The 15,866-nt window shown below is 42.7% G+C and overlaps 1 protein-coding gene across 6 annotated transcripts in view; it reads right to left on the bottom strand.

Annotated features, from left to right (window-relative positions):
• Window positions 1–15,500, bottom strand: part of LOC111850085 (band 4.1-like protein 3) — a 53,629-nt gene extending 38,129 nt beyond the window's left edge. For 4 of the 6 annotated variants that reach the window (XM_023823592.2, XM_023823595.2, XM_023823594.2 and 1 more), the window contains exon 1: window positions 4,967–5,060. The gene's annotated coding sequence lies outside the window, so the exon portion shown is untranslated. Of the gene's footprint in view, window positions 1–4,966; window positions 5,090–15,476 lie in introns of those variants that run through there. The other 2 variants (XM_072712379.1, XM_023823593.2) reach the window with 2 other exon arrangements.
• Window positions 15,501–15,866: the final 366 nt, after the last annotated feature.

The following is a 15,866-nucleotide window of genomic DNA, read 5'->3' as shown; positions in this document are numbered from 1 at the left end:
TGCCCTATGGGGAGGCAGGAGACACTGGCCACTCTGGGGCTCATGACAGATTCGGATCACAAGTCCGATGGCAGAGAGCCAAACAGGACCGGCATGCATTAGGTCCCAAAAACATCACAGGGCAATTAATAACATTTACAAGCAAATTAACACAGCTCAAGGCTGATAACCCTTCCAGAATATTCCTCAGCCCGATATTCCCTGGGATAAGCTCCAAGCTCACCGTGACCCTGGACCAGATAAGCGGCGTGGAAGATGAATCGATGTGTTAAAACACCTGACATTTCATTACTTTACTCCCTGTTTTGCTGAGAAACCAAAAAGCACTTTGTATTGTGCTGCTCGACTCATCCTATATACCGGTCTGCAAGCTAGGGTCAGATTTAAGGTTTCAGAGGTGCTGCATAGTAAAGGAAATCCAGCAAACAGCCTTTGAGCCTGTGATACATTAATGGCCATGATAAGTGCACTTTTACTGGGTCATGGAATTGAGGAAGTGAGAAGGGCATCAACCGTGAAAGTTAACAAAATTATTCATGAAATTATGTCTGCGTTGAGCCCTTCTTGGTGCAGTGACCTCAGTGTGGGTGTTTACCAACACTGAAAACACGCATTTGCGGGCCCCCTCCAGAGGTTGGGGGCCCTCTGTTGGCTACAAACCATCATTACTCTTGGGGAGCAGGGGCCCCCGAAGGAACTTTTTGATGGGGGCCCCAAAACTACAAAATTCGGCAATGATTGACCCATCCTGTCCTCCACAAAAATGTTTTTTCGGTACAAGTGGACAGAAATATGTACCAATGGGAAGAAAAAGAGAAACTCTTTAAAGATGGCAACAAGGAAACCTTAGCCTTATCTAAATATACAGGTTTGAAAAACATCATGAAGTTTGGAACAAAGAACTGCAGCAATCATGCAAAAACAAAAAAACGGGGCACTTGGCATGTGGTCCAAGCTAGAACTTCCTGGTCTAAATACATCATAAGTTATTTTTATGTGTTAAGTGTTACGGATAGTTTCCACATACACACTTTGTTTTTAAGTTTTTTGGCTTCAACCAGCTAAAAGCTGCATACATTTTTACGCAATATTATTTTTAATTAGAAATTATATCCATATACAGCTCTGAAAAAAATTAGTGACCACAGCAAAATTTTCAGTTTCACATATTTCCCAATTTATGGGTATACGCCTGTGTAAAATACAGACGCTCCTCTACTTACGAATGAGATACGTTCCGAACGGCCGTTTGTAACTTGAAATGTTCATAAGTCGTCATTTAACATCATTTTAAGGGTATACGCAAGTACAAAGAACTAGGATGCTGGGAGTTTGCACGCTACGCTGCTGCGCGGCGGGAGTAGCGGCCAGAAGTCATACTAGGCGGAATTGGCGCGCAGAAAAAAAATTATGTTGTGGACAGGAAACGGGAGCCCAAAGAACATACTTTGGACTTACAGTCCTCTTTGTTCGTATGTCTGAAAGTTCGTAAGTTGAAAGTTTATAAATAGAGGAGCGTCTGTATACATCTTGTTTGTTTTTTTTTGCAAACTCCAGCCTGACTCTTCCCTGTTTCTCATTAATGAAGGCCTTCTTCCTTGCTTTATGGGTCTTCAGTCCTGCTTCTAGGAGCCTGATACGAACTGTTCTAACAGTGCACTTCGTACCACTTAATGTTTCCCATTCCTTTTGAAGGTCACTTGAAGTTATCCTCTGATTTATGAGGCACTGAGGGATGTTGATGGTCATCTCTGGCATTAGAAAGTTCCTTCTGCCCTCTATTTGGGTAGTTTTAGGTTATTGCCAAAGTCTCCTGCTTCGCTTTGCTCTTAAGGACTACTGTCTTAGGAATTTTGAACCTGGAAGCAGCCTGCCACGCAGTGTAGCCTTCTGCCAGCAGAATCAGGATTAAACCAGGATTTAAAAATGCAGATTTAAAAAAAATATTATCTCTTAATTATTTCCAGAGCTGTATTTAACAAAAACTAAACAGCACAATGTGAGTAATGCTACTCACGTCCATCCATCCATCCAACCTCCATCTTCTTATCTTTGTCACGGCCGTGAGGAGACCCAAAGGCACATCAAAATTAGTGCCATTAGTGCTCATGTTCTTGCAATAAGTATTCATAGATAGCTTGGACTGAACTTCTACAGAGTAAGACATTCGAAACAAGGTATTCAAACTAAAATTGCTACTTGTGTCAGACATTATTGTACGGACCTTTTCCTGATAAAAAGATCACACAGAGACTGTTCTGACTCACCATTTTCGGTTCGCTCCGATTAAAAAAAATTACCTGTGAAAGTCACACAGCATGGTGCAGGTCTAAAAGAGGCTCCCTTTGAGCGTGCAGTCAGTATCGGGTACTGTAAAGGTCCAATTCTCCTCACCTATCTACATATTATGGATTTCAGTCCAGGCCAATAATTATTTCTAATGCGTGAACCATCAATTGCCTTTTCTTTATTCTCTTACATTAGACCGGATACTTTTGTCAGATAGTTAGCGGTATAATTGCCCGCTCATGAAAACATAGTTTCCTCACACCCTGGTGAGTGTGGTGAAGTGAACTAAAGGGCAGTGAGGCTTCCATTTGCGTTAAAAGGTTTTTATTATACCATTTCATGGGCAAAAAATTATGATGCACATACATATGTGATTTATTGTTATCCAGCGTATAGACGACATAGGCCTAGATGTTCACCTGACAGTATAGAACAATAAGACTCCTTTGTTTCATCATATTTAAAAGAGTAAACCAAATGTAAAAGTTATGGATCAAATTTCTGTTGATTTCTAAAAGTTGCCTGACTTAACCATAGTGTTTAATGTATGGTATTTATCACTGTTAGCGGTCCAGCTAGATAGCAACCTGCTGTTCGGTGATTAATGTGCTCCTTACATCAGCTAGTCATCCTGTTCCAATTAAAAGCTGTACCCTGCACAGTCAGGCTGTGACACGTGCCAAAGTAAATCAGATTCTGTCAGTTCTTTTTTTTTAAAAAAAAACAAAAAAACAAACACTGGTAATTGCATTTCAGGGAAAAAATAAAACGTGACTGAATACAACACCGAAACACCGTGACAGTAGCTGATAAAGGGGCTTAATTAAGCTTCTTAGCTTTTAGGAATTAAACATGAAATAGTCCAAACAATGTAACTTGTATGCAAACACTGACACATTTGCAGATAAACAGGCCTACAAGATACAGCTTTAAGAGTATAAATGCGGGTTTTTACCTTTCGATATTTATTTAACAGTTCAAAGTAGGCCAACAAGTACATTTTTTGCTTCGATAAAAAAAAATAGTTAATTTTGAGTGAAGTGATAAGGTGAATTCATCTCATAAAACAATTAGTTATAAATTGATTTGATGTGGTTCGAACTGTGATCATGAGTATTTTCATGTGTAACATCATCATATACGTGCCCCACTAGAACTATGTGTTACCGGTATTGCGGAATCGGCCGGTCCTGAAACCGGTTTCCTGCCCTTCATACTCCGACAAAGGGCTGCAAGACAGAAGCGTCGCTACAATCAATGAAAAAGACTGTGTGAAAAACTGAAGTGCGCATGTATTACTCTACTCCTTGTTAATTTTACTCATCGCACTTAACTTTAGTATTTATTTTTGCGGAATTACAAAGGTTTATATGAATCATGTGAAATTTAACAGCATTTATTTCTATCCCTGGCCTGGCTGATGCTCCTACGCCCGCAAACAGGTAGCCTAACAGGACTCCGGCATGATCAAAGCCAGAGGACTCAATGACACAGAAAGGAGAGATGAGATATACTACACTAGGCTACTAATGCTGTGCGCATAGGCAACAACAAAATAAAAGAAAAAATATTAATATCTGCCTATAATCGATCAGCAGATAACAAGCGAGCTGATTTTAATCCCTGCGACACTGAGACTGAAAACGCTCAAACTATACCGCTAAATGCTAGATCATACAATAAATAACTTCGCACACAATTACTTATCATAAATATAATTATGAAACTGAACGTTCATCTTCTCTCACAATTGTGCAGCATATTTCAGTACGACGTTAACTAACGGGGGGAAAAAATCACGTATACCCTGCGATCGCCTCTAGGACATTATTAGGCTGTTATAACAGCCACCAGAAAGCATCCCCCGGCTATCCGGAGAGGCGCAAAGTTTTGCTTGCTGCGACATCTGCAATATGACCGATGCGCAGACACACACGCACTCGGGGGCAAGAGGACGGCCGCTCGGAGGGGCTGCAGAGGTGCTGCCGCCGCCCGGCCGCTGCTGCGCTTCCAGGCCACACCCACCGCATTGCAGAACCGGCCATGGAAACGCCGAAAGCATCGCATCGGGGCTGCCAGTTAACACCGTCCCGACAGCAACCGCAACATCTACCTTCTGATGCACCCATCGCAAAAATGAAAACAAATTATAAAATATTACTGCCCCAAAACAGCATCATTTACAAGTGATCCGAGGCACTTTTCTTCCTAGTTTATAGGCTTTCTATAATAATGAGTAAGACCGCCTACGAGCATCTATAATAACATGTTAAGTATGATCTCAGCACCCGTAATGATAGGATGTTCTCCTGTCCCGAACATACTACATGGATTTCCCTCAAATGCGGGTAGCCTAAATTTACACGGCCGAAGCTTCTTTTTTTCCTGTTTTCAGCCCGGTGTTTTTCTTTACTGTGACGGGAAGCACCTGCACACAACTCCCACGCAAGCTTCTACATTTCTAAGCATCTTACAATATATCTGTGGGTTTTTTTTAAACGGTCACAATACAAGGAGAACCAGCATCCTAGGAAAGCCGGACCTTCTCACACAGACGAGGAACATCCACACGCAAACTGTCCCGTATGTATATACAGACATATAAATAAAGGTATCGATTATTTTTTTAAACCGCAATTCTGAATTGCTCAGTTGGACATGCCGTTTGTCCGTTTACCGGGTGTTGCCTCCTCCCCTCCGGCTGGCAGGTCGTACCTTCACACAGTCGCGGCTGCTGACTCCCCCAAAGTCTGTCCTCGTGCACCAGCAGATCTCGCCCACCGTACAGCGCTGGGATCGGGCAGCGCTGCATGCTGGGATACCCAAGGACATCCCGTGGAAGAAAACTAATTTACCGGGCAAAAAATGCTGTGCAAATAAGTACTCTCTCAGCAGAATAGCATTATCATCGGAGACGAGACTTTTCCCATCACTTACAGTCTATAAGATTATTATTTTCTTTACCCAATCCCTTCTTAAAGCAAATACATTCCCAAAAAGTATTTTTACTTTGATCCCCAGTGAGCCATTAAATGAGAGGGAAGTCTCCACAGAAGGACTTGCTTCAGCAATTAGCATCTTGTTTACCTTTAGGAGCTTGCGTGTTTACTGCAATTGCACACTAATCAGGGTCAGGTGACCTCATTCAGGGGGGTAAGGGTAGAAACAGAGAGTGCTGCAGCAATGGAATGGTTCTGGACCCCAAGGGAAACTTTAAGCGAGTCTGCTTGCTGGGGCCAGGATGTCAACAGATCCTAGAAGCATCTCCAAGAGTCCACTTAATCTCATGCCCTCCAATTATAAGTGGGAACAGACAATCTGCCACACACTCAAGCCATCCCAGTGCCCATTAAATTAAAGCGTCCTTGCTCTACAGAGCATCTCCATTTGCATAAAGTTCCTGTGATCTCTGAATGTCAGCTGGACTCTATGTGCTCTTTAAAGCTTTTTAACAGGCTCTCTGTGTGAAAATGGCATGGGAACAGTTCCTGCAGTCTGCTACGGTCCACTTTGGACCCTTCTCAAGTCATATTCGCTGCTTGTTCAGGTCTTTTTTCATAATGTGTAGAGTTTGGTGTGACATTAAGAAGGCAGTGCTGAGAAGAGACTTTTTTGGAGGCAGGTTCTCGGGGGGGTGGGATGGAGTGTTGGGGTCCAGTGATCAAAAATGGGCACTGAGAACCTCAAGGGGGGGGGGGGGGCATTTTCAATTGTTTGGGCAAAAGGGGCAGCCCCCCCCCCCTCCACCTCCTACACCCCACATGATCCCTGGCAAAATATCACCTTGGGCCCCTGTTACATTATATAATTTTATAAGTGTCCATAATCAAGGGCCCCTAAAACGTGATGTGGCCCCTGAACCTGCTGTGCTCCTGATTATTAGTCTGGGTATTTGAAATTATTTTGTTACTTCAGTTCCCAGACTTTTACTTACTGACTTTACAGGAACCTGGCTTATCCGGAATATAATAATTAATCTCTGGCCATGCAGCACTGGTTAATATGCCATTTCTGTGGACCCCCACCCTCCATATGGTTATCTTCAGGAAGTGTGGTTCGCTCACAGCCACATAATTGCCTACGGGAAGGAGGGGACCTAAATTCCTCCAGACCTTTAGTTGCCCTTTATGTGAAAGGAGCTGCAATCATAGTTAATCAGACTTCATGTGCATCTTACTTGAAATGACGTAACAAGGTGAAGAGCCTCGGTTCAACCAGTAAGTCTCTCCCTATATCTGGACCACAAGCCCACGTTAATTAATCACCATGCCAACAAGCTGTTTTAGACTTAATAGGCATCCTCAAATTAATCAGAACCAATATTAGAGATGCCGATTAATGCATATAATCTGCATCCAAGGGAGTTTATCAGAACATAAATACAGTGACCTTTCGCTAAAAGGCTTCAGTGCCTTCCCCCTCAGATGACCTTTTCCTGCTGAAAATTTCCACGGCTTCCGTCACGCATATGATCACCTGCTGCGGTGCATTCGCCACATTATGATACAGAGAGGAGGTACAAGGTCTAACTCTTAGACATCGATTGATGAAACAGGCAGCTCTAGTACATGAACTATAAACAACCGCAACAACAATAGTAGTAGTAGTAGTAGTAGTAGTAGTAGTGGTGGTAGGAGTAGTAGTAGTAGTAGTTGTTGTAGTAGTGGTGGTAGTAATAGTAGTAGTGGAAGTAGTAATAGTAGTGGTAGTAGTAGTTAGTGGTGGTAGTAATAGTAGTAGTGGAAGTAGTAATAGTAGTGGTAGTAGTAGTTAGTGGTGGTAGTAATAGTAGTAGTGGTGATGGTGGTAGTAATAATAATAATAATAATAATAGTAGTAAAAATAGTGGTAGTGGTGGTGGTGGTGGTAGTAGCAGTTTTAGGATGATTGTTGGCTAGTGATTGGAGGATTGCTTTTTCTTTTTTGGATAAGGATCAGGTTTCAGGTATGTTAGAAAACAACACCATACAAGAACACTACATCTAGCAGACAAACGCATTCAACCCCCATTCTTATACTGCTTGACGACAGAAAAACATGACACAAAACATCAAACAAAACTATGATTTACCAGATATGCAAGTACGTAGTGTCGTATGATACAAAGAATCATACAACATATAATTTACAAGTGACATCCCTAGAGCAGTGATTCTCAACCTGGTCCTTGGGGACTCCCAGACAGTCCATGTTTTTGCTTGCTCCCAGCAAGCTGGAAGGGAGCAAAAATGTGAACTGTCTGGCAGGGAGCTGGAAAGGAACAAAAACATGGACCGTCTGGGGGTCCTTGACGACTGGGTTGAGAAACACTGACCTAGGGGATGACACAAAACATCACACAAAACGCAGAGTCAGATCTGCACCCCGAAGATGTTTGAGTAGACTTCCATCTATACCCATCTGTATACCCTGACGAAGTTTGAGTATATTTCCATCTACACCAAGATCAATAACCTAAAAAAAGTTACAGTATATTTCCATCTGGGTAGAAGCACGTGAGTATGTCCATATCTGTAATAAAACATTTTAAAGCAGCATCGATTCAGCCAGTTACTAAATCTGTCTCCCGGTTTGGGTTTCATGAAACCGCAGTGACCACTGGGTTTTCAGAAGCCCGTTTCCCGCTGGACAACTGTGTGTTACAAGAATGGTCGCTCAGGTGGTGGGACAGTGATTCGGAGGGTCTGCAGTGCAGAAATGGATCCCTGCACTTTGGGGTGTTATGAAAATAAAACACGGACAAAAAGAATGAATCAGGTGATGTGTCTGATGAGAAATGTCACAGCACTGCTACTGGGGACAGGGTGATGGATTTTTTATTTGGAAGCAGACAGAATGGCTTCTGTGCCGTGCTGGATTCCGGCTCTGTGAATGAACTCCCTGCTGCTTTGTATGGCCATCGCCTGCCAGTGATTACAGCCAGACAGCGAAGCGAAGCCAAAGGACACAGACAACGACAGCTACGGTGAAAACTTTTTCTTTCTTTTTTTCATTTAGTAGACATGCATTTTCTTTTTGAGAAAGCAGGGTCAGACAGTCCTTGGAGCAATTCGGGGGTTAAGGGACTTGCTCATTTGCCCGATGCTGAGATCACTATGCTGATCCTAAGATTTGCACCAACAACCATACAGTACAATCATAGGCACAGACTCCCAACCCACTGAATCACAGAAGGTTTTCAAATTCGCTGTAACTCTCAGCCCACCCTGCCAATTCCCCCTGCTGAAGTACCACTGCACGACCAATCACAAAATTAAACATTAATAGGCAAAATAAAAGCCACAAATCTTATCTCTTTTGATGTTTTTTTCCCTTCTCCTTTAGGCTCTTTCATGCCGCCTGATTACACCTAGCTTTGGGAATAGTCACAAATGTTGCCGACAGCCTTGCTGAAAGATGAGATTGCACACGAATCGGCGCTCGCCTCCGTCTGTGAGAATAACCTGTGCTCCCGATGGAGAGAAACCGAAACTGAGTGGGCACCTGCAGGCTTTCTGGGCATGATGTGGAGTCACGGCCATCAGGAGGACTCCTTCTGCCCTGGAGAAGCATGCATGCACCTGAAGCACACAGCCCACACTCCAGGCGAGTCTCAGAACTCAGTATCACTCAAGACAGACATTATATTTTAATATGTGCAATTTTGTTTATCCAGGGTGCACCCCAGCCCTATGTGCTGCCTGAGATAGGCTCCGACCCCCCCTCCCCCAACCTACACACAACTCTGTCCAGGATTAGTGGTTAAAAGATGGATGGTTTTATGTTTAAGTAGTTTAAGACTGGGAGATTTCATCCCATTACAGGACACACATTCATAATAGCCAACTTACAGGCTCTGATTCGTCTAAATGGTGTGCTTTTGGACTGCGAGAGTTTGCCAAAGAATCTGGAGAAAACCCACAGGAACCAAGGAAGAAAAGGCAAAATCCTGGTACGCAGAGTCAGGGATGGGACTCAAACCCAAAGCCCTATGACAGTGAGCTATGGTGCCAATCTCTGACCCACAACTATACTTGGTCAGGTATGTGCACTAATGCAAACTTTGATGCAACATGATAGAGCTTTTACTCCTTCCTACAGCCACTAATCCTAGCCACAGTCACACGACGTCCATCACGGGGCACGTACAACAATCATACACTGCAGGCAATTTAGACATCAATGAGTCAAACCCATGCCCAAGGCCTGTGGGAGGAAAATGCAAACTCCACACACACAGAGAAAAACGGGATTCACAGCCCCAGTCCTGGAAGTGTGAGTCACAGTACATGTGGCTACCAGACTCAGAGACTCTGTGACAGCAGCTTGATTCTAGAACTCCAGTAACACCACTGGAATTTTCCATTCGAATCAATATTTAGGCTCCAAAATACTTCAGAGGGTAAGTATTCCTTCCTGAGTGAAGGCTGTCTTATATCTCAGATAACAATATAACAGAAACAACTTCATAATATATCAAACTTACCGGTTAATAATACAAGAGATGGAGGAGTGTCAGTTTTTGCTGGCAGTTTGGAAACATAACTATTATAGTTCTGCCTTAAAGAGGAGGGTGTAAATTGGCCAGGGTGTGTCAGCCGCATGCTTCTGGGTGACAGCAGTAAGAGACACCACCTGTCACAGCTAACCTGTAGCGTTAAAGCAGAACCTTGGGTTTGGCAGCCAGTCTGCTGCTTGCTTGCACACACAGGCTATAGGCGATAAGAATGGGATCCTCATAGGAGCCCATTAAAGATATGAGAAATATTAAACTGTTAAAGGGAATGTGCGTTCTGCGGGTCATGCATGTAACACTGTCCTATTCATTCTTCAAACATATTATTTTATAGAGTCCTGGGTTAAATCTCTCACAGGAAACAGATGCCTAAAAAACAACCATCCATACCTTGGTGCAAAGACATGATGAATGTGAAATATAACTTGGCTTTAATTTCTTGACTTTCACAAATGAACACAAAATTGTTTTGAGGCGGTGTCCGGCTGGGTATCCCCACAGCCGCTGCCCATGTCCGCTAATGTGCTATATTCAGACGAGGAGGTCGCTTCATCTCCCTGTATCCAGGAGATTTATGCTGTACACCTTTATTCACATGTAGAATAAAAGGTGGATCAATCACAGGCAGACAAACAAACAATCTGGCCACACAGGAATATATTAGCAGGGCTTGGAACAATACGATCCCATGCTGTAATGAAAAGGAGACAGAAATGGATTCTGCCTGTAGATGGCTGATAAAATTGGGATGTTCCAGGCACCGAGGCAGCTTACTGTCAAAGACCCATGAAAATGTTAACACTTACCAGGAGTAATTATAGGATTTTTTTAAGGTGAGGGACATAATTCATACAGAGGGGACAAATCTGTCATTAGCCAATGATATGTTTTGAATCGGTGAGTGACAGGTGATGAGGGCCAATCAACTTTCAGCTGGGGGCCAGTGCCCCATTTGGCCCCGCCCTCTGTATATATATACCCCCGATACTCTGACCTTACGAAGCTGGTAGATGGCATTTACCACTTCCATACATCCTCCTGTGGGAGTGAAGGCTTCAGTATTAGAAATGTTCATCACTGCTGTTCACCCCCAACAAGCACGCCATTGATATTGGCAGAACGAGTTGTAATTACAATGAGGCAGAGGAATCGAAGTTACATTTTAAACATCATTTCAATGATGTCATGCTACTGGCTTAATATTCTGCCCTCATGCCATGGAATTTCTAATATGAAGTTTAATTAAAAGTTGTCAGGATGAACATATTTGTATGCAGTCATAATTATGTTTTTTCCCCAGCTAATGGAGCATTACCTCTTGAGTATTTTAAGTACCATCGGTAGACATTCCTGCCGCAAAATCAGCCGTAAGACAATAAAACGATAAAATTAACGCAACAAGGCATTTTCTGAGCCATGCTGAGTGACTTTCGTTTACTGGTGCCATAAGTATTCTTTCAGTCGAACAAACAAATTGACCTTGACGATCCTACTTGCATCTCTTCTTTCAATAACCACAACATGCAGACACATCACTCTTAACATAGATGTGGTTCTCCTTGTAAGATAAGATCTCTGCGGCATCCATCCTGATTGTAAAAATAGCCGGTTTGAGAAGCTCTGAATGGACTGGGCATTAGCCTAAACTCAACATTACAACAGTGTCCTAATATAGAAATTTAAAAGTCCTTAACTGACAGCAGGTTCATTTAAGTGGGCCAAATCTACTGCTGTCTAAGTGGTCCAAATCAAAGGCCCAAAACACTCACTGTCCTTAGTGGACCAAATCTAAGTGGCCCAAATCTACTGCTTGTCCAAAGCAACAGGTGCCCTTATTTGTCCAATTCTAAGTGGTCCAAATCATTAGCTCTCCTTAGTGGGCCAAATCTGAGTGGTCCAAATCCATTGTTATTTAAGTGGTCCAAAACACCGGTTGCACTTAGTGGTCCAGTGTAAGTGGTCCAAATCATCAGCTGCCCTTAGTGGACCAAATCTACTGCTATCTAAGCGGTCCAAAACACTGGCTGTCCTTAATGGACCAAATCTAAGTGGCCCAAATCTACTGCCTGTCCAAAACAATGGGAGCCCTTATTTGTCCAGATCTAAGTGGTCCAAGTCATCAACGGTCCATAGTGGCCCAAATCTATTGCCAGTTTAGTGGTCCAAAACACCAGTTGCACTTAGTGGTCCTATGTAAGTGGCCCAAATCTATTGCTGTCTAAGTTGCCCATATACCCATTGCTGAATTTCCTGAGGTCACATTAATTTAATTTCCCTTATTACTTATTCAAATGAATTCTCCCCGGCTCATGCTGCGTGACGTCTCTGGAGTGCGGGTACATCTCAGTGTCAGGTGGGGAGTTCGGTCCAAGAGCCACCAGCCTGACTCACATGGGGAGACATGCAGGTCCTCACCGACACAGACTCTTCACTGTTGTTTATTATTTATTGCACTGCACAGCGAAAATTACCTGTCTAAAACAAGGTCGAGATGACATGAGGGCCACAGAACTCTCTGAAGAGGCTGCCCTCCCCACTCCGAAGGCCGAAGCCCATCGTTTTCTGGCAGCATTTACACGAGTCATTACTGCTGCTTTGGCAAGTAACTGGGGTTGCTTTATATGACCAGGGGCCCACTTCTGAAAATTAATCGCTACCATCTTGCGGATTAATGTAATAGAAATGATGAGTTTTTTTGTTTTTATTTTTTTCCTGGGGCAAAATCTGACAGTGTCCAACATCCATCTTCCATAGCCACTTACGCCGCATGGTGAGCCTGTCCCCTGTCCCAGGAAGTACAGACCGGAGGATGCAATGCCAGCTCATCTCAAGTCATGTATCTGGAGGGATCCCATGGAAAGACAGTGATAAACTCTACACACATGCAGCAAGGGTCGGGAACTGAACTCTGGAGACATGACCTAACCACTGAACCACCTCATGATGTTAGTTATCTATTAATGCTATGTGTGAATTTTATGGAATCTTATTCAGGGCCATTGATGCAAGTGACATGTTATGTTGGTAAATTATAGGAAATCCAAAAAAGAATAACATAACATTGTTATTGGAATTTCCCATAATGCATAATGTTGTGCATATCTGTGTGTCCCGCTATATCCTGCACTTCCTGACATGGGCTTCAGGCTTCCTGTGACCCTCTACTAGATAAGCCACTGGAAGAAGGATGGACATTCATATTTTTAAGCTTAATTCCTTCACCGCCACCTGATGCTGCTTAGTAGAGAGTCGGGGTTTATGAAGCGAGGTGCAGAACGTCACGGCCCACTATCTCCCCTGAACAGCAGCACCTAACGCTTCTCTTTTCCTCCCACAAGCATGGACATCCTCTCCCCCGGGACAGGGAGTCAGATAACGCCTTTTAAGTTTTTTTAAGGTCAGTGATCTCAGAGAGCTTTGCAATGCCAGGAGGATGCAGCTCTTAAACGTGGGCAGAAAAATCCCGTAAAGGGGGAAAAGCTCATTAAAAATTGGGTGTTAAGTCATATGCATGTATGACAGAAGCTGATAATTAGCTACATGCAGATTTGCATCCTTTATCCACACAGTAGTTCAACCTACGCCAGTCATTTTGTTTCTTTTTGGTTCATAACAAACCATGTGTTCAGAGTACTGTACGTGAAGCCTTCCTGTTCCTTGGACCATTTTGTTTTTTGGAATAAGACACTTTATGATGCTAGATGACTGCCCTCTAACTACACTTTTGATTGCTGTTTAAGGTGTTACGACAGGGCATGATGAAGGAGGAGCGATGCACACAGCAGCTCTGAAACAGGGTGTAATTACACAAAACAGAACACAAGGGGAGAACCAGAAAACAAAGAGACTGCGAGAGGTCAAAAACAAAACAGGTGAACTACGATAATGAAGGCAGGGAGCAACACAGTAACAACCACGGCTGAAGACGCGCGCACAACCACACAGTGACCAACTGAGCAAGGGGAGGCACATATATACATGGATGATGAGGGTAAGATGAGGGACAGGTGTGGACCAATTACAATCAATCAAACACAAACAAGAGACTAGGGGTAACGAGGAACAGGTGAGGGCAATAATCCAATACTAAGTGTACAAACACAAGGAGAAACTAGAACGTGGGAACAGAACATAGTACAAGACTAGATAACAATAACAATAATAAGATAACAATCAGTGAAAACTATGGTACAAAGGAAGGGTCTAAACGGATATACCAGAAAACAATTAGCAAGAAGCACAACAAATGCCAGGGCACAAGAATGTCAAGCAAGGTGAGACTGGTCTGGTTGTTTGAAAGCCAACCACTTAGCCCATTCGGCCACACAGCAGCCCAAGGAAGGGGGAACACATTAGGTACTAAGGACACGGGATAGACAGTAACCTGCTGGCCATACTGGGAACATGCGTCATAGGACAGAGACCCACCCTGACAGATATTTCTCAAAATGATTCTGCTCCATATTAGATGGTGTTTAAGGATCCAGGTCCCCCATGGCCCAGGCCAGAAGGATGGATGGATGGATGGATGGATGAATGAATAGTCACTATTTATCTACATTCATCTACAATGATTTCCATGTCAGTATTTGCTGAAAGCTCCATTGAATATCATGACTAGTTATGCTAATAAGTTACAATATGAGGGTAAAGTCATGAGAAATAAAAAAGAAATAAAGGAACTGACAACAATAATGCACAAGACAACAGTTCTCTGCCCAGTCCTTAGGAACATCTCAGCCCATCTGTTGGTCCAATCCAGGTATTAACCACTTATATTCATTCACAATGTGGAGAACATAATCATAAATTATTGATCATACCCAGGAGATCAGACATCAAAATAATGCAATTTGACCATCAAAATCTATTTGAATAACACCTAGAACCTGCATCTGGACCTGCAGCTCCCTGATGCCAACCAAGCACATCCCATTAGCATGATCAAGGTCCACCTATTCCACCTCTTCACATAAACCCCCTAAGTCATCCATCGCTAAAATGTTAATTAAAACCTTGATTTAAGTTTGTTTTCATCATTTAAATCTGATTTTACACCAGCCCTAAAAATCTTGCTGTTCCCACAATCCATCAGGCCTATCACAATCCTTATCCATCAGTCAAAATGTCTGTCAATAGCAATATTTCATTTATAATTATCATGGGACATTCCAAACAACTGAAGATAGATGGATGTAGAATCTAAGGTGACAGGATAAGTGATTAATACCCAGATATGGATTCTGCCATTCTCATTGCCTGGGTGTTTGCTGGGTTTGCAGGTAATATAACTTAGTTTCCAGTATAACATACCCTCATACCCTCACCACATTTTACCGGCCGAGGATGGGGATCCCCTTTGGCAGATTTTGGGTAGCAAACAAATTGGGGGGGGGGGGGGGGTGGTTGCAAACTCATACTTTTACTATGTTGCTACGAGCCTGATGTGCAACAAACCTAAGTATGCTTCTAACACTGCTGTACTTCGGACTTATCACTTATATAATGACACCAACAAGCATGCAAATCAGTACAGATGTCCATTAAAGTATGTAACTACTGCATTCCTGTTTAATTTGTAATGTGTAGAACAATTCACAGCATTAAATCATCCATCCATCTTCCACTGTACCCGGGTCAGGCTCGCAGGAGCATCAATAAGATGAATTTCCTTTAAAACTGATGTACTTACCATAAGAGCGGGCACAACACATCCAAGAAAAGGAGAGTTGATTTGGATGAACCAAGATTGACGTTAGATGAAAATGCATGGAGAGAGAGAGAACACAGAAAGTTACATCTTGTTGACAGACCCAATAACCCACAACGCACATTTAACACAGGTGATCTTCAAGAAGTTTTTTTCTCTGGTAATCTTATTAACTATCAATCGATCAATCAATCAATCAACCAATTAATTAATTAATTAATTAATTGGTTTATACATGTATTATTATTATTATTATTATTATTATTATTATATTTTGCATGATCTCAAGGGAAAGTGGACAATGTTTCGATTAGAAGTACATGCCTCTGTATGGACTTACGTTGAATCATACATACAAGCTCAAGAAGACGC

Source organism: Paramormyrops kingsleyae, chromosome 1 (assembly GCF_048594095.1).
Source record: "Paramormyrops kingsleyae isolate MSU_618 chromosome 1, PKINGS_0.4, whole genome shotgun sequence".
NCBI classification, from domain to species: domain Eukaryota; kingdom Metazoa; phylum Chordata; class Actinopteri; order Osteoglossiformes; family Mormyridae; genus Paramormyrops; species Paramormyrops kingsleyae.
Note: the sequence above shows the minus strand (reverse complement) of the source record. Positions and strands in the feature narration are given on the sequence as shown.